At 44.0% G+C, this 18,319-nt stretch overlaps 1 long non-coding RNA gene across 1 annotated transcript in view; it reads left to right on the top strand.

Annotated features, from left to right (window-relative positions):
- Positions 1–16,042, top strand: part of LOC137334421 (uncharacterized) — a 55,754-nt gene extending 39,712 nt beyond the window's left edge. The window contains exons 2-3 of the long non-coding RNA XR_010966143.1: positions 6,836–7,081; positions 15,513–16,042. This is a non-coding gene — a long non-coding RNA (uncharacterized lncRNA). The remainder of the gene's footprint in view (positions 1–6,835; positions 7,082–15,512) is intronic.
- Positions 16,043–18,319: the final 2,277 nt, after the last annotated feature.

Below are 18,319 nucleotides of genomic sequence, written 5' to 3'. Positions count from 1 at the left end.
CAGTTGGTAGGAGATGCCACTTGACAGTTGACCTCACTCACCTTAACCACTCATGTTAAAGCATTGAACTTCTTCCTGCACTGTATCTATTTTTGTGGTGCTATGCAACTGGCATTGACTTTGTCCCCTACTGCCTCTTGAGCATATGTCAGGAGGGCCGCTTGCCCCCTTGCGGATATAGGATGCCCCTCCTTCTGTCCACCTCTTGCACCAAGGCCTCTAGTGCATCAGCAGAGAACCTTGGTGCACGCTCTCTCACAGGCCTGGTACAAACTCAAATCTACAGATTGGTGAGGTCTGATGTGCAGATTGGAGGATGTGGGATTTAGTAGTGTGCAACCTTTATTCAATGTTTTAACATAACTCATCAGTTTGTAAACATAGGGATGGGACCTGCATCTGTGTTTTACATGTGTGATGTCTGATCTCCGTTCAGACTCTGTGCGGACTCCGTATCTTATATTTTGCACATAAGAGGTGCAGCCTGCCTTTAAGAGGTGCGAGCAACTCACGCAATAGCTGGGCCCCCCCTGCTGGTGAGAAGTGAGAAGCTGCTGCACTGCAATCAGGTAAATGAGGAGGCAGCACGAATCTCATGTGCTGCCAGCATCGGAACCACCGTGCGCGGGTTAATCGTGCACCCCGATGCCCGCACCCAGATTCGGGGGTTAACCAATTTAACCTCTATGTTCCTAGCAATTAAGTTTTTTTTTAAAAAAGAGCGCTGCAAAAGATTTAGGCAGGCCCAGAAGGTCAGAAATGCTGGAGCAACAGTTGGAAAGTATATTGTTTAAGTCAAGTAAAATGATCCACTGATGTGGGGAAGTGTGGCATGTACTTTATTTTGCATCAAAGATATGTTCTATGGGTTGAACTAAGTGAATTGGATCACAGCTGTCACTCTGTATGTTCACTTGCTGTGAAATAAAGCAGCTCAATAATTGACATCAGCCTCACCTCACCAAGTGTTTGCTCTTCCTTTGGAGAGATTGAAGTATACATGCGAAAGACATGAATATCCAATTGTATCCCCAGTTTACATTGCAAATAGATATAGGGCAGTGTAAGTCAACTCCCATAAAATGTAAGACGCTCAGACTGCTTATGGGAGTAACTGATGCTACTGAACTGAAGAATATATCTACGACACAACTGAATTTGTAACGGGCTAACCACTCCAGGACAGACCCCACATCTAGAGACTTACTCTGGCGACCCTCCAACAGCTCTCCCTCCCCCCCTTTCAGGAAAAGCATCAACTTCCCTGTGTCTGCTCAAGGACAGAGGTTGTATTGGCCTGGAGACAGGATAGTATCTCCTTTCTGAATGTATAGGTTTCTGTATGCCTTTCCACCAATTCTTCTAATTCCTTGGGAGGTGCAAAAAATATGAATGACTGGAACAAAATTCATTCTTCTGATTCCTTATAACTATGGATCTTGGCATCCTGGTAATGAGGCGAGCCCAGATTTCACTGACCTCAGGAGCGATCTCCTGTCATAGTTTCGGGCCAGATATTATATCTGGCCTGGCTACTAAAAGGAAGTAATTGTTAAACTAAGGCCTGCCTCCAATGGTGAATACCTTGACTAGTTCATAAAAGGAGCTCATTAACAGGACTAATCATACAAACTGGAAAAAAGTTTGTATAGTGTGTTCTGCCAAGTCAGTTAATGGTATCCATGGGGGTGTTCCACACATACTGAAATATCTCTACAATCTGTTTAACACCTAGTTTTATTTGTGTACATGCTGGATCTATATTGGTGTTTAATGATCTGATCTTCCTTCATTGAGCAGCACTGGTTTCACCATTTTATTTAGCTATGGGCTTTTTTGAATAAAGTCCCCCCTTTTCTGCAATTTTTTTTACCTCTTTATTTGTCTAGCATCACTGCAGCTGAGAGGATGGGTGCACAACCCGCTCCCAAACGACCAGCAACACTTCGTACAGCTGCTAGAACCTTACAGGCATTGGGTTCTAACAGTTCATTTCCCCTCTTCCAGCTGATACAGTTTGGGTCACTTTGGATTTAAAAAATTGTTTTGCCTCCCTAACAGTAGGTTGCCCAGCCTATCACTTTGCCAGTAATGATTAGATTCTTCTAATAAAGTGGAAAAATTATAAGGAGGATGATATTGAATTGCTTGGTAATTAATTGGATTCAGGTGCCTTTCCTAATCCATTCCAAGATACTTTCTGGAGTTTATAATCTGCCAGATTAGCAGACAGTGGCAAAACTTTCTCAGGCCAGTGTTAAAATTTAGTAATAGTGTTGTCAGTAGGTCTGAGTGATTAGATGAGGTCATCTGAAATATGAAGAGGAGAAGCTCTGAAGCTCTGATAGTATGTCTTGCTTCCTTTCTGCATAAGTTATTGAACAAGAAACTAAGAGGTGAAAATGTTGTCCATATTCATGTTGTAAATTCCTGAATTTGCTGATCAGATTTGGGGATTTTTAAGAATGGGCTGTCATTGGAATTGGCGTCAATTGTTTATGATTTGCTGGATAGCTACGCTCAAGAGAAAAGTAATCTCACAAATATATTGGGCCAGAAATCACTCTGAGCGGCGAGGCAACACTCACCGCAGCTCCTGCGAATTAAATTAACGAAAATACTTACTGCGGGCTGTGTGGTATCGAATTGCTTGAATTTGAACTTTAAAAACATTGTGCGCTATCAGGCCAACCTCTGAGCAGCGTGAGTTGCCGCATGGCTGGAAAAGTCTATGAGGAGAAGACACACCCACAGAAAGAGAAGTCACACCCACAGATTCAGGCTGCATTGCTTAAGCAGTCAAGCAGACTTCATTCATTTAAAGTTAGTATTCTGTATGTCATTGTAAATAAAAAAAATTAATAAAAAGCCAAAGAAATAATTGAATTAAATTAAAGAGATAGAAGGGAAAAGTAAAAAAAAATAATGTTTTAATTTAAAAAATTTTATGATGACCAAAAACCATTAAAATAAGGAGTAATACAAGACTCCACATTTTTAAAAGTTAATTTTTAGTTGTTTCGCAGTCATTAAGACTTACCGTGCTGTTAAAACTTAGTATAGACCTGTATTTTTAAGCGTTTCTGTTTGGTGGCGTAATTAGTCACTTTCCAGCTGGGAAGATAAGCTAGTTTGCGCTTTTTCAATGATTTCTCTGATTGCAGCATGCGATGGCCCTTTAATTCAAAGCTATCATATCGCCGGCGAAGTACTAGGAGTGAGTTCTGGATTTCTGCATTTCACTGTGCATGTGCAAACGCAGGAACTTGCTCCTTCATTTCGCCACCAACAACGGAGAACACTGTTGAGCTCCTCCGTTATTTCGGGAGCGATTTCTGCCCCATTGTTTACTTTGGGGTTATGGGCAGTGCACTGCTGCTGACCAAAATGGTGAGCGATTTTGAGGCTTGTGGCAGAGCAGATAAGACCTTGATGGATGGCTCACAATGTAGCTTTTCAACTTTGTGATTTATGGGGCATCATTTTAGCACCCGCTAATGAGAATCCCTACGTGGTCAGTTTTCGGTAAAATATTAAAATGCCTACGTGGCAAAGAAGCAGAATGCAAAATGGTTAGAAAGGGTTAATTAGTTAGTAACTGAGATTGATACAAGTGGCCTGGCCCTCCTGCTGGGCCATATGTTTGCTTAGTCAGCAGGCCTGCATTGTCTTATCAATGATAGGTCTTTGATGTGAGTCAAGGACTGGTCTGAATGTCTCCATGTTTATGGCAGATCAATATAGGTAACGAGCTTAGCCAAAGTTGAAAGACATTCCAGGTTGGGAGATAAGGAACAGAAGGAACAGGGAAGAACATTCCAAGTTGGAAAGTGAGGAAGTTATCCCCTTTGATGTCTAACAGCAGCATGATCAGCACATGGACGATTTATGATTGGCCGGAAATAATGTAACCTCGCATGGCAACCTATGCCCGGCTTATGATTGGTGTTGACCCTCGTTAAGTATGTTCCAACCCTATTGATTTGTATAAAAACGTGTGGATTTCTGTATGTTTTTGTTCTTGCTCTGCCAGCATAGAGGGACTCTATCAGGAGTCCAAATCAATGCTGCAGACTAAGAACCCTGCTATTAAAGATGTGTTGGACTTTAAAATGTATTCGACTTCAGTTATTACTGAACCAGACTGAGGGGAAAGAATCCGGATCGTCATTATCGGGTGCGTTCCTGGCGGGGGGGCTCCGAAAATCGGAGAATCCCGGAGCGGGACCGGAGCCCGGCTCCAACCCGCCCACTTCCGGGTTCCCCACTGACACGCCGGCGTGAGCGCGCAGCCCCCGCTGGTGGGAATCCCGCAGGCAATTAAAGCCAGTGGGGTGCCACTTGAAAGTATTTATCTTGCTTGTTCAGGTCATTAACTGACCTGATTAAGGGATTATGTGAGGAGGGGTGGGATTTTATAGCAAACTGGGACTGTTTCCCATTCTGGGGGAAACACTCCCAGTTCAAATGGACCTGTTGCAGCTGTCAGCCTGTGGCAGCTGCAAAGGTCCATTTGACAGGTGTGGGGGGGGAGACCCTCACTCATTGCAGGAGGCCACTCTGTCACTTGGGACAAAGTTTGGCCTCTACCACCCTCCTCCTGACAATCAAAGTCACCAACTTGCAAACTTACCCCGGGGTCCAGAGACATGTACCTACCTTGTGGACCTCCTCAGATGTACATCTTCCGGATGGGGGCCGCCATAGCTGCAGTCATGACCTCCTCGGAGGGCGAACAGCATCACCAGCCTCGCCATCCACGCCGTCCACCTCTGACACGTGGCGCTCCGCAACAGAGTGCTGTGACACATCCACCTGTACAGCAGGAGGGAGGGCTACCGCAGAGAGAGATGCGTCGCAGAGGGTACTACCCTCGCCACATAGTCCACAGAACGAGGCTCAGTTTCCTGGACCTCTCTGAGCAGCAGTGCACACGGAGGCTCAGAGTCACTCGACATGTAGTCGTGGATATCTGCAGCCTCCTTCATGCCAAGCTGCTCCCGGCTGGCCCGAGCACCATCTTCTTACCTGTCGCTGTCAAAGTCACCACTGCCCTCAACAACTTCTCCTCCGCATCCTTCCAGGGCGCCACCGGGGACATCGCCGACGTCTCTCAGCCGTCTGCACAAAAGAGCCCTGCAAATACACCTACACCCACTGTGCAGTGACACAATGGGTGGCATCAGTTGTGGGTCTTCATAGTGATCCTCAGGAAAGGGCATTATTGCACAAACCAGACAAGATTCGCAAAGACGTGGCAGTAGTAGTGCCAATATAATATGTAATGTGAGTTGGTCAGAAATTCAATATAAGTAACAACCATGACAAACCCTCAAACACCCTTGTGCATCCCCTTCATGCTCACGACACGTTTGCCTTACGCTGCCTACTGCACATATGTGATGCATACCCTGTGGCTGCAGCACAGGTAGTGGCAGGTTGAGTGAGGCTGACCGTGAAAGAGATGCACGAGAGGGTGAGTATGAGATAGAGCCATGATATTGTATGAGGATTGGGTTGAGTGGTAGTGGCGGGATGAGTACTGGCAAGGTGAGTAAGTGCAGGTAAGATGAGGATGAGGTTTGAGTGGGTATGAGGGGTGATGTGACAGAGTAGTGTTGGCAGTGCAGAAGGAGGTGTGGGGTGGGGGCGGTGATGTGGCAGATGGAGTGTAGGGGAATGAGTAAGTGTACTCACTTTGGCTGACCTACTGAGGTCATTGGAGCGCCTCCTGCATTGTATGCAGGTGCGTGATATGTTGGTGGTGCAGGTGACCTCCTCTGCCACTTCGAGCCAGGCCTTCCTGGTGGCGGAGGCGGGCCGCTTCCTCCCGCCCGCCGGAGGGAAGATCTCTGAACTCCCCCTCCTCCTCACCCCATGTATTGATACCTGGAGTGAGGCATCATTAAACTGGGAGCAGCCTTCCCCCTGGGCTGCTCCATGCTGTAATTTTTTCTATTTGTTGCAGCATCTGTCAGTGGAGGACTGCCCCTTTAAATAGAGCTCCTCCAGCTGACAGATCTTACTGCGCATGCGCAGCCCGCCCGACGCGCAGATCAGCAGTGGGGAACCCGGAAGACAAGGTAAGTGGATCCAATTGGGCTGCGATCGCGCGGGTGGCTGACTAATTTCACCGGGCGCGTTACCCATGCGCCCAATAGCCCCCCCGCCGCGAACCCGCAGCCCTGGTAACATCGAGCCCATGGAGTGTGTACACCACAGGCAAAGCAAGAGTTGAATGTATCCTATTTCACTGTACAATCCCCAAGACAGTCATAGTGGCTCTTTTTATCTGCCGTACCTCCTCTATGTGACTATAGATGTTTCTGGGATTTTATATATAAGTACAAAGTGAATTTCTTTTTTTTTGAATGTGGATGTAGAGGGAAATGATGATCTACCTTAATGTATGTTCTGTGTATTTTTGAATGATTACAGCCGAAATGTTGTAAACTTATAGTGATCTCATAACTTAAGTGGAAAATTTGATTCCTATTGAATTACTTAAGTTGTTATGGGGAATATTTCTAATTGTACTATTTTCTTTGCACTGTATAATTTGATAACATGCACTTAAACAGTTATCATTTTGTTGCAAAGAGGTGGGGATTTTACAAGCCATTTGGTTTTTCTGCGGTAAAATAGAGAATGACCTTTAGTATGTAACAGTACCCCCTCCTCCAGTGTGCAGTTTAATACACTAAGCCTAAAAAGCAATATCGTAACAACTGACACTTTTCTGTATTAGACGTCATGCATATGTCTTCCTGTTTAGTTTTGTTTGTCATTTGATTTGTGATATTTCAGCAGATACTAATTTGCTGTATTGTTCTAGGTCATACCTTCCCTTCATCAAATGTCCAACCTTCAGAAGATGGAACATGTAAAGTTATTAGTACTGTACCAGAATACATGAAAGATGCCACAGTATGTTCAGGCTGCTCACCGTCACCTTCTAAAGAAAAACCAACTGACGGTTCGTGGATGGGTTCAACTCCATCACTATGCTCCGTGGACAGTAAGAAAAGTAAATTTGGTTGCCAATCAGCAAGCTCACAAATTCATAACAAACACACTGAAGGTAGGTTTATTGATTACTAAAATGTTAAAATCAGGACCGTGTGAAATTGGAACATCACATCCAAGTTAAACAGAAAGTTCTAGAAGTCTTAGCTTTGCTATTATACAGCTGTCCATGTAGAGATATCTTAGCTTATCAATGTACAAAATATTACGGCCTGAAAATTCCTGGGTTCTCACTGCACTGGTATAGGTGTAACAGAGCACGACCCTAACCCCAGGCCAGAGACCTCAGCCCAAATCCCTGGGACAAGTTCAGTTATATATCTGGGATAGGCTGCTGGCATCTGCTCAGGTGCATTAATGGCCCCCGGCCTGACGTAATCTGCCCTTTTAAGGCAGAGAGGTTTGTCTGAAGTCCTTCACTGGGACAAAGAAAAACATTTTTCTTGTACATTTTCGGCTCCCATTGCTAGTCTGATGCTAGAGGTTACTTTATTCTGGAATCGAATATTTTATTCTAGTAAAAGTTTAGAGCCTTCAGAAGGCCACAAAGGGACTCAAACTAGGCCTTAACTGGGATGAGTTCCGATGAGGCCTTTCAAAGTCATAAAGGGAGGAATTTCCTAGCAAAGCATTGGAAATCCACCCAACACGGCCACTTGACATGGGAAGGCATGCACAAGATTCACCTTCATCCCCTTCTGACTAAAATTTAAATGTCTAGTCTAAACGGGCAAGCTTCACCACCCCCCCCCCCCCCCCGCCCACCTCCCCGGATGGAAATCGGACTTATGCCCTCTTCCCAATCCAGGAACTTCGGGGCCTACCAAACAAAGTTAAAGTTAAGATCATTTAGTTCCATACTCCCCACACAAAGGTGCTTTTCATTGCCTTGCATTGTTGTTCAGTTAGAACAATGGAGTGTTCCAGGCTCTGATACCAGCTATGATTGCCCAACAGAATTTTCATTTACAGCAGAGTAAGATGGCTGTTTCATTGCTTCCCTCCTCTTTGAAGTGTAATGATCCTTGACAAAGGGACAAAAATAACAGCGGACTGTGGCAAGTAGATTCAAGCATGTCACAGCCTGGGGACTTGAACCCGAAACCAGTGATGAGACCAATAGGCTAGTGGTTGTAGAAGGACATCCAGTTTTAGAATGGTATTTTTAATATTAGTTCTGTCATCGAAAGAAGTCAATATTATATATATATTAAAAAAAGGTCAAATAAGACTTCCAGATCAATCAGTTGTTAACTTTGTCTGATGTAGCAGACTGTGAGAGTAAGACAGGAGGGTGTTTAAAACAACTGTACATTGCTCTGAAGGATTACACATACTTCCTGTATCATCATTGCTGTGTCTTCAAACTGAACATTTCAGAACACTGAAATATACATACTGACCTTTTAATATGCAAAAATGTTCAATATATATCCAAATTTAATACCAAACCTCTTTAAAAACTGGAAATAAAATCATAATTGTCTAATTTATATGACATCAACTGAATTACTGATTAGGAAATGACACTTAGTTTATGCATTGTATACTGTAAAATGCTCTGTTCACACCTTGTTTATGCAGAGAAATTAATTCAAACTGTAGTGGTAAATGAGATCACGCCTCATTAGATGGATTCAGATGAAGAAGGCCCTTCAGCCCATTTGATCTTATCCTTCTCCCAAAGACATTGACTGCTTGCTGGGGTATGGTTCCAGGGGCCCTTGTCATTCTTCAGCAACTCATCCAAGTGGCTGTTATTCATGTGTGAGCTCTGGCAGTGAGCATTGGCAACCTACTCAAACCTGGTAGGCACCAAACCTGAGCCTGGCATGGATCACACATGACGTACAATCGTCCTTCCAGTAAGGGCTACTGGATGGTGATCAGGAATAAAGGGGGTGATTTTAAACCCCAAGAACGGGTGGGTTGGGGGTGGGTGGGAGTTGAAAATAGTTGTTTCTTTGAGTTGCAACCGCAAAATCTTTGGACTTGGCATTCCCAGCGGGAAGCCTGTACTTTTCCGCGCCGACATTAAACCCGGAAATAAAGCCGGGTTATAGAATAGAATCATAGAAGTTTACAACATGGAAACAGGCCCTTCGGCCCAACATGTCCATGTCGCCCAGTTTATACCACTAAGCTAGTCCCAATTGCCTGCACTTGGCCCATATCCCTCTATACCCATCTTACCCATGTAACTGTCCAAATGCTTTTTAAAAGACAAAATTGTACCCGCCTCTACTACTGCCTCTGGCAGCTCGTTCCAGACACTCACCACCCTTTGAGTGAAAAAATTGCCCCTCTGGACCCTTTTGTATCTCTCCCCTCTCACCTTAAATCTATGCCCCCTCGTTATAGACTCCCCTACCTTTGGGAAAAGATTTTGACTATCGACCTTATCTATGCCCCTCATTATTTTATAGACTTCTATAAGATCACCCCTTAACCTCCTACTCTCCAGGGAAAAAAGTCTCAGTCTATCCAACCTCTCCCTATAAGTCAAACCATCAAGTCCCGGTAGCATCCTAGTAAATCTTTTCTGCACTCTTTCTAGTTTAATAATATCCTTTCTATAATAGGGTGACCAGAACTGTACACATTATTCCAAGTGTGGCCTTACTAATGTCTTGTACAACTTCAACAAGACATCCCAACTCCTGTATTCAATGTTCTGACCAATAAAACCAAGCATGCTGAATGCCTTCTTCACCACCCTATCCACCTGTGACTCCACTTTCAAGGAGCTATGAACCTGTACTCCTAGATCTCTTTGTTCTATAACTCTCCCCAACGCCCTACCATTAACGGAGTAGGTCCTGGCCCGATTCGATCTACCAAAATGCATCATCTCACATTTATCTAAATTAAACTCCATCTGCCATTCATCGGCCCACTGGCCCAATTGATCAAGATCCCGTTGCAATCCTAGATAACCTTCTTCACTGTCCACAATGCCACCAATCTTGGTGTCATCTGCAAACTTACTAACCATGCCTCCTAAATTCTCATCCAAATCATTAATATAAATAACAAATAACAGCGGACCCAGCACCGATCCCTGAGGCACACCGCTGGTCACAGGCCTCCAGTTTGAAAAACAACCCTCTACAACCACCCTCTGTCTTCTGCCGTCAATCCAATTTTGTATCCAATTGGCTACCTCACCTTGGATCCCGTGAGATTTAACCTTATGTAACAACCTACCATGCGGTACCTTGTCAAAGGCTTTGCTAAAGTCCATGTAGACCACGTCTACTGCACAGCCCTCATCTATCTTCTTGGTTACCCCTTCAAAAAACTCAGTCAAATTCGTGAGACATGATTTTCCACTCACAAAACCATGCTGACTGTTCCTAATCAGTCCATGCCTCTCCAAATGCCTGTAGATCCTGTCTCTCAGAATACCCTCTAACAACTTACCCACGACAGAGGTCAGGCTCACTGGTCTGTAGTTCCCAGGCTTTTCCCTGCCGCCCTTCTTAAACAAAGGCACAACATTTGCTACCCACCAATCTTCAGGCACCTCACCTGTAGCTGTCGATGATTCAAATATCTCTGCTAGGGGACCCGCAATTTCCTCCCTAACCTCCCATAACGTCCTGGGATACATTTCATCAGGTCCTGGAGATTTATCTACCTTGATGCGCGTTAAGACTTCCAGCACCTCCCTCTCTGTAATATGTACACTCCTCAAGACATCACTATTTATTTCCCCAAGTTCCCTAACATCCATGCCTTTCTCAACCGTAAATACCGATGTGAAATATTCATTTAGGATCTCACCCATCTCTTGTGGTTCCGCACATAGATGACCTTGTTGATCCTTAAGAGGCCTTACTCTCTCCCTAGTTACTCTTTTGCCCTTTATGTATTTGTAGAAGCTCTTTGGATTCACCTTTGCCTTATCTGCCAAAGCAATCTCATATCCCCTTTTTGCCCTCCTGATTTCTCTCTTAACTCTACTCCGGCAATCTCTATACTCTTCAAGGGATCCACTTGATCCCAGCTGCCTATGCATGTCATATGCCTCCTTCTTCTTTTTGACTAGGGCCTCAATCTCCCGAGTCATCCAAGGTTCCCTACTTCTACCAGCCTTGCCCTTCACTTTATAAGGAATGTGCTTACCCTGAACCCTGGTTAACACACTTTTGAAAGCCTCCCACTTACCAGACGTCCCTTTGCCTGCCAACAGACTCTCCCAATCAACTTCTGAAAGTTCCTGTCTAATACCATCAAAATTGGCCATTCCCCAATTTAGAATTTTAACTTCTGGGCCAGACCTATCATTCTCCATAGCTATCTCAAAACTAATGGAATTATGATCACTGGTCCCAAAGTGATCCCTCACTAACACTTCTGTCACCTGCCCTTCCTTATTTCCCAAGAGGAGGTCAAGTTTTGCCCCCTCTCTAGTTGGGCCATCCACATACTGAATGAGAAATTCCTCCTGAATACACTCAACAAATTTCTCCCCATCCAAGCCCCTAATGCTATGGCTGTCCCAGTCAATGTTGGGAAAGTTAAAGTCCCCTACTATTACCACCCTATTTTTCTTGCAGCTGTCTGTAATCTCCTTACATATTTGCTCCTCAATTTCCCATTGACTATTCGGGGACCTGTAGTACAATCCTATCAATGTGATCTCTCCCTTCTTATTTTTCAGTTCTACCCATATGGACTCAGTGCGCGAACCCTCAGATATATCCCCTCTCACTACTGCCATGATGTTCTCCCTAATCAAGAACGCAACTCCCCCTCCTCTCTTACCTCCTGCTCTATCTTTCCTATAGCATCTGCACCCTGGAACATTGAGCTGCCAGTCCTGCCCCTCCCATAGCCATGTTTCAGTAATAGCTATAACATCCCAGTCCCAAGTACCCATCCATGCCCTGAGTTCATCTGCCTTGCCCATCAGACTTCTTGCATTGAAATAAATGCAGTTTAATCTAGACTTCCCTTGGTCTTTGCCCTGCTTTCTCAGACCATCTGTCCGGTCATGTTCTGTACACTCTCCCTTACTGCCTTTTGTTTCTGTCACCACTTTACTTCCCACTGACTTCCTGCATCGGTTCCCATCGCCCTGCCACATTCGTTTAAACCCTCCCCAACAGCACTAGCAAACACTCCCCCTAGGACATTGGTTCCAGTCCTGCCCAGATGCAGACCGTCCGATTTGTACTGGTCCCACCTCCCCCAGAACCGGTTCCAATGGCCCAGGAATTTGAATCCCTCCCTCTTGCACCATCTCTCAAGCCACGTATTCATCCTAGCTATCCTGTCATTCCTACTCTGACTAGCCCGTGGCACTGGTAGCAATCCTGAGATTACTACCTTTGAGGTCCTACTTTTTAGTTTAACTCCTAACTCCCTAAATTCAGCTTGTAGGACCTCATCCCATTTTTTACCTATATCGTTGGTACCTATATGTACCACGACAACTGGCTGTTCACCCTCCCCCTCCAGAATGTCCTGCAGCCGCTCCGAGACATCCCTGACCCTTGCACCAGGGAGGCAACATACCATCCTGGAGTCTCGGTTGCGTCCGCATAAACGCCTGTCTATTCCCCTTACAGTCGAGTCCCCTATCACTATAGCTCTGCCACTCTTTTTCCTGCCCTCCTGTGCAGCAGAGCCAGCCATGGTGCCATGAACCTGGCCACTGCCACCTTCCCCTGGTGAGCCATCTCCCACAACAGTATCCAAAACGGTATACCTGTTTTGGAGGGAGATGACCGCAGGGGACCCCTGCACTGCCTTCCTATTCTTCCTCTGTCTGTTGGTCACCCATTCACTATCTCCCTCAGTAATTTTTATCTGTGGTGTGACCAACTCACTGAACGTGCTGTCCACGACTTCCTCAGCATCGTGGATGCTCCAAAGTGAGTCCATCCGCAGCTCCAGAGCCGTCAAGCGGTCAAACAGTAGCTGCAGCTGGACACACTTCCCGCAGGTGAAGGAACCAGGGACACAGGAAGTATCCCTGAATTCCCACATCCCACAAGAGGAACATGACACGGCTCTGGGATCTCCTGCCATGACTTAACCCTTAAGTTAGCTTAACAACAACTACAATGTCAAGAGAAAAAAAAGGAAAGAAAAACTACTTACCAGTCACCAGCCAATCACTTACCTGTTGGCTGTGACTTCGTGCCTCCAGCAGCTGCAGTAGCTCGATCCTCCTAAACAATCAGCTACTCACCAATCAGCTCCTTCCCTTCTGCTGACGTCACTTTGGGGTTTTTTTCTCTCTCTCCCTAACCCTCGCGCTCGGCCGCTCCTCTGCTCCGCCTCCTCAGCCGATCCTGTGCTCCTAACTCCCGCCTTTTTATGGGCCGCTCCTCTGCTCCGCCTCCTCAGCCGATCCTGTGCTCCTAACTCCCGCCTTTTTATGGGCCGCTCCTCTGCTCCGCCTCCTCAGCCGATCCTGTGCTCCTAACTCCCGCCTTTTTATGGGCCGCTCCTCTGCTCCGCCTCCTCAGCCGATCCTGTGCTCCTAACTCCCGCCTTTTTATGGGCCGCTCCTCTGCTCCGCCGCCTCAGCCGATCCTGTGCTCCTGACTCCCGCCTTTTTATGGGCCGCTCCTCTGCTCCGCCGCCTCAGCCGATCCTGTGCTCCTGACTCCCGCCTTTTTATGGGCCGCTCCTCTGCTCCGCCGCCTCAGCCGATCCTGTGCTCCTGACTCCCGCCTCTGCTCCGCCGCCTCAGCTGATCCTGTGCTCCTAACTCCCGCCTTTTTATGGGCCGCTCCTCTGCTCCGCCGCCTCAGCTGATCCTGTGCTCCTGACTCCCGCCTTTTTATGGGCCGCTCCTCTGCTCCGCCGCCTCAGCCGATCCTGTGCTCCTAACTCCCGCCTTTTTATGGGCCGCTCCTCTGCTCCGCCGCCTCAGCCGATCCTGTGCTCCTAACTCCCGCCTTTTTGTGGGCCGCTCCTCTGCTCCGGGTTGCGGTCATGACCCAAAAAACAATTAGTTTCAACTCCCACCCACCCCCAACCCATCCATTCTTGGGGTTTAAAATCACCCCCGAAAACTGTGACCGCTCTTCCACTTCCTAATCCAGGGTGCGGAGGCCAGTTGTAGCACCTGTGCTACAAACCAGGAATCCACTCGGGGTCTCTGTGGCCTTTATGGCTCAGCTACTTATTGGCTAAACTCACTGAACCATCAGGGGAAAAGCTCATTCAGTCAGATTTAAAATGAGTTCAGTCATTCTGCAGCACTGACTAGTGATGTTTTGCTCTATGCCCCTACATCACGTCAAAAAGTAAAATAGTCTTCGAACTGAACCAAACATCATTGAAACAGTTGGGACGGAGCAACAAAAAAAAATGTATGATCTAATTTGTGTTCCCTTAAGCGTTAGCTTGCCGTTTATGGCCATTTGCAATCTGCACAATTATTAAAATCTTGCTACAATGTTGTAAACAGTTGTGCAAATTATACTGCATTGCTGAATGCCCTCTGAAATACAACTGAATTCTTTCTGACTTGCATATTATATCTGTAGAAAGTGAATGTGCAAAATGAGTAATAGCTGTTATTGATAATACAGACTGTCCTTTGGTGCGAACTTTGCACTAGCCTTAATGCTGCTTTAGGTAATGCCAGAAAAATGCCTCAGCTGGTAGGATATTCCTTAAGTTTGTGATTTGTGAATTTGTACTTGAAATCTTTTTCCAAATTCTATCCAATCCTGATCAAATTAGCAAAATGTTGGATTTTTCAGTAGAAAATCAAAATATTTAGGGGGTTAATATTACTTCATATTTCTTCAAACTTTATTTACATTTTATTGCCACTTTGAGTTGCTACCTAAGTTGCTTCTATTACATGTTCAAATACACCTTCTAGGTAGTCTTTGATGTTTCTACCATTCTTATTTCATAACTACTAACTGTACCCTGTCTCTTTATCATTCCCATCTTTCTTATCAGATGAATGTGCGTCCCTCATTCTGACCTGTCTGTTCTGCCAGTTTTACGATTTTCTGCTCATGCTACCTCACACATGTGCAAATCTATGGACCCGGACATGTGGTTGTCGTTATCATAAATATAATTCTGATGTGAGCCATAACAACTATGATTGTAACTGCAAGTGTGAGTTTGACTGTGGTATATTTGACTCCTGTCAGGAAACCAGTGAGTGTTTGGAGCTAGCTTTAGAAATTTCTGAAGTTTGCTATCGTTGAGGTTCCTTAATGGATATGAAGGGAAAGTTCCAGTAAAGCTAATGATCATGGATACATAATTACACAGTCTCTGTCTCTTTGAGTGAGTAAAGGCAGGTCCCTATTGCGGTTATATACCTATATTAAATCACTGCAAAATGAGGACACTATTTTCTGAAAATATCCAAAATAAATCTATAGTGCAGCTCTAGTTATAGAACTAAGTGTCATAATTTGCCTGTCTATATTATATAATATAGTCTTTATAATGTTAGATCTTTTTTCCCATTTTACTTCCTGTATATGGTTAAGAAGACCGCTGTGTCCAATGCCTGCTAGCCTGCCTGTTTTGTGAAATGCTGTTCCTGTGCAAATCCATCTCTGATGATGCATCATGTAGTGGATTCAATACGTACAGTTGCTGTTGTGAAGATGTTGAAAACTGCAGTCTGCCTTGCTGTACGGACTGTGAGGATCTGGAGGAAAGTTGTGTAAATTCCGATTGCATGGGGATCTGTTCTGAGTGCTGTGGTCTTTGTTTTCCATCATGAGGGACAAACCTTTGACCTTTGACCTTTGTCCTTAGACAAGGACTAGGACTTTGAGTTTTTGTAGCATATTTATGGAAAATGAGAAAACAAAAGGAAAGTAAATTAGAAACACAAATCTCTTGTAACTTTAATATAGTTAAACAGTAAACCAATGCCCTCCACATAATATGAATACATTAGTGCATGCCTTGATCTAATGTGTATTATTTCTGCCTTGCTTTGTAAATTCTCAAGATTACAGATATTTAATGAAGGTACTAAAGAAGTTAACAAAGCATAGTAATAATATTTGAGCACTGAATTTAAATACTGGTTTAAAAGATATATTCCACTTCAAATTACTTAATGGAATATTTGATAATTTAGAAGTGATTTGATTATGTTGTAGCGCCAGACTTGCAATGTAGAGTTTTCAAAGGTACAATTGATATACATTGATAAAGTATGATTATGCTTAAGTATTCAAAACCTTTGTAAGGAGTTTGATGGTGGTGTTACTCTCATGTTATGCATCTTTTTCCTGTTATTAATATCAACTGTATAAATAAATAAAAAGATATACTTGATCATGTTCATTTCATTGGATCTTACTGGAATATTTATCACTCATTCAATGTTTGATCATTTCAGTGGGCTTTCCTATGTTCATTAATAGTAGACTAATATACCGACGACTTGTCACTACAGTCTGGACAAAAATGGAGTAATGCACCAACGGCCTTAGGGTTTCTTATATGCTTTACCCATTCTAAGAATTTTTTTTGAATTGTAATAAAGATACTGAACAATATTAAAAATCATGCAAGAGTCTCTCTTGGTTCTTAAAAGCATTTATAAAGTGCAGGGAATCCATCTTTCAAATGACACGTCAAGCCAAGGTCCCATCTGCCCTCTCAGATGGACATAAAATATCTCATGGCATTATTCAAAGAGCAGGCAGTTCTCCTGATGTCCTGGCCAACATTTATCCCCCAACCAACACCACTAAAAACTGTTTAATTGGTTATTTATCTCATTGCTGTTTGTGGGACCTTGCTGTTTGCAAATTAGCTGCTGCATTTTTCTATGGTAACAGTGACTGCACTTCAAAAAGTACTCAATTGGTTGTGAAACACTTTGGGACGTCCTGAGGTCATGCGCTTTATAAATGCAAGTTATTTCATTCTTTCTTAATAAAACTAAAGATCACATTGATCCTTTAAGGGATTCATCAGGGCAGGTGAGGTTGATAAGCTAAATAGATACTATGCATCAATTTTCATGTCTGAATACAAAGCCAAGGTCCTGCTAGTTCAGGAAAAATGTGCAACAAAAAATTGCTTCTATAGAAGTTACTGCTGAAATGGTCTTAGCTAAGATTATAGTGCTTAAATCTGATGGGGTAGCTGGACCCAATTCCATTTACCCCAGAATACTATAGAAAATGGGGATGTTATATGTGAGCCACAGATGCACGGGAATTATAAGCCTGTGAATTTGGCATGGAGAGCTTGGGTTTGAGGCTGGAGGAGGTTGCAGAGAAAGGGAAGTATGAAGCCTTGAAGGGTAACAGACCAAGAAATGAACTTGAGGGTAATTGTTAATTACTCATTAAAGGTACATAGGCAGTGTGAAGTGGCTATAGGAAAAGCAAATATGGCTTTAGGTTGTATAGATAGGCCCATTGAATATAAAACAAATTTCGGCTATATAAGAATTTGGCATATTTATACTGAGTATTGTATCCACTTTTGGTCCCTGCACATGATGAACAATATTGAAGCCCTGGAGTAGGAGAGGAGGGATACCTATTTTAGGGATTGCTAGTCATAAGACTAGGCACTATGAGTTAGGGCTATTTACTTTAGAAAAACAAAGGCTTAGAGGAGATATGATATAAATGTTTTTAAAATGATTAGTTATTTGGATTCAATCAGATTTGATAAGTTATTTGAGACAGATAGGGATATATGTACTAGGGGGCAAGCTTATAAAATATTTAGGCAATGTGTTAGGCTGAGTGCCAGGATGTATTTCCATTTGGAGAGAGTCATCATTGTCTGAAACAAACTACCTGAACATGTGGTGAATATACTGCTTTTCTTCAAAAGGAATTTGACAGTTTCCTGTGTGAAGAAAACATTTCCAGTAACTGAGGATAAGTTGCTGGTAGTCGTGATTGTGAGGATTTATGAAGCTTTGCTTGATTCCCTTAGGGAGCTGGAGAAGAATTTCACAGTTTTTCTGAATTGGCCACAGATCATTTCTTTTGGCTGTCCTAAGAGATTGTATGGTTATGGGATGAGTCAGTGATGTGCGGGGTTGCACCATGTCTGGAAGGGGTGGCATGTTGGGCCTTATGACCTTTTCCCTTTTTGTTTTATTTCTGTTTATCTTGCATCCTCAGCAGAAATATGCAGTTCTAAATTGTTTTCCCTGTAATCTTGAATATTTTTCTTTCCAACTTATTCTCTCCACTTTTTGTCCTTATTTCTTTTGATACATATATATTCAGAACTCCCCCTTTATTACACACCTTTTTCTTGCTATTCTAACCTCTTTCAATGTCATTTTACATCTGGCCAATGG

The sequence above is a fragment of the Heptranchias perlo genome, chromosome 17 (assembly GCF_035084215.1).
Source record: "Heptranchias perlo isolate sHepPer1 chromosome 17, sHepPer1.hap1, whole genome shotgun sequence".
Classification (NCBI taxonomy): Eukaryota; Metazoa; Chordata; class Chondrichthyes; order Hexanchiformes; family Hexanchidae; genus Heptranchias; species Heptranchias perlo.
Note: the sequence above shows the minus strand (reverse complement) of the source record. Positions and strands in the feature narration are given on the sequence as shown.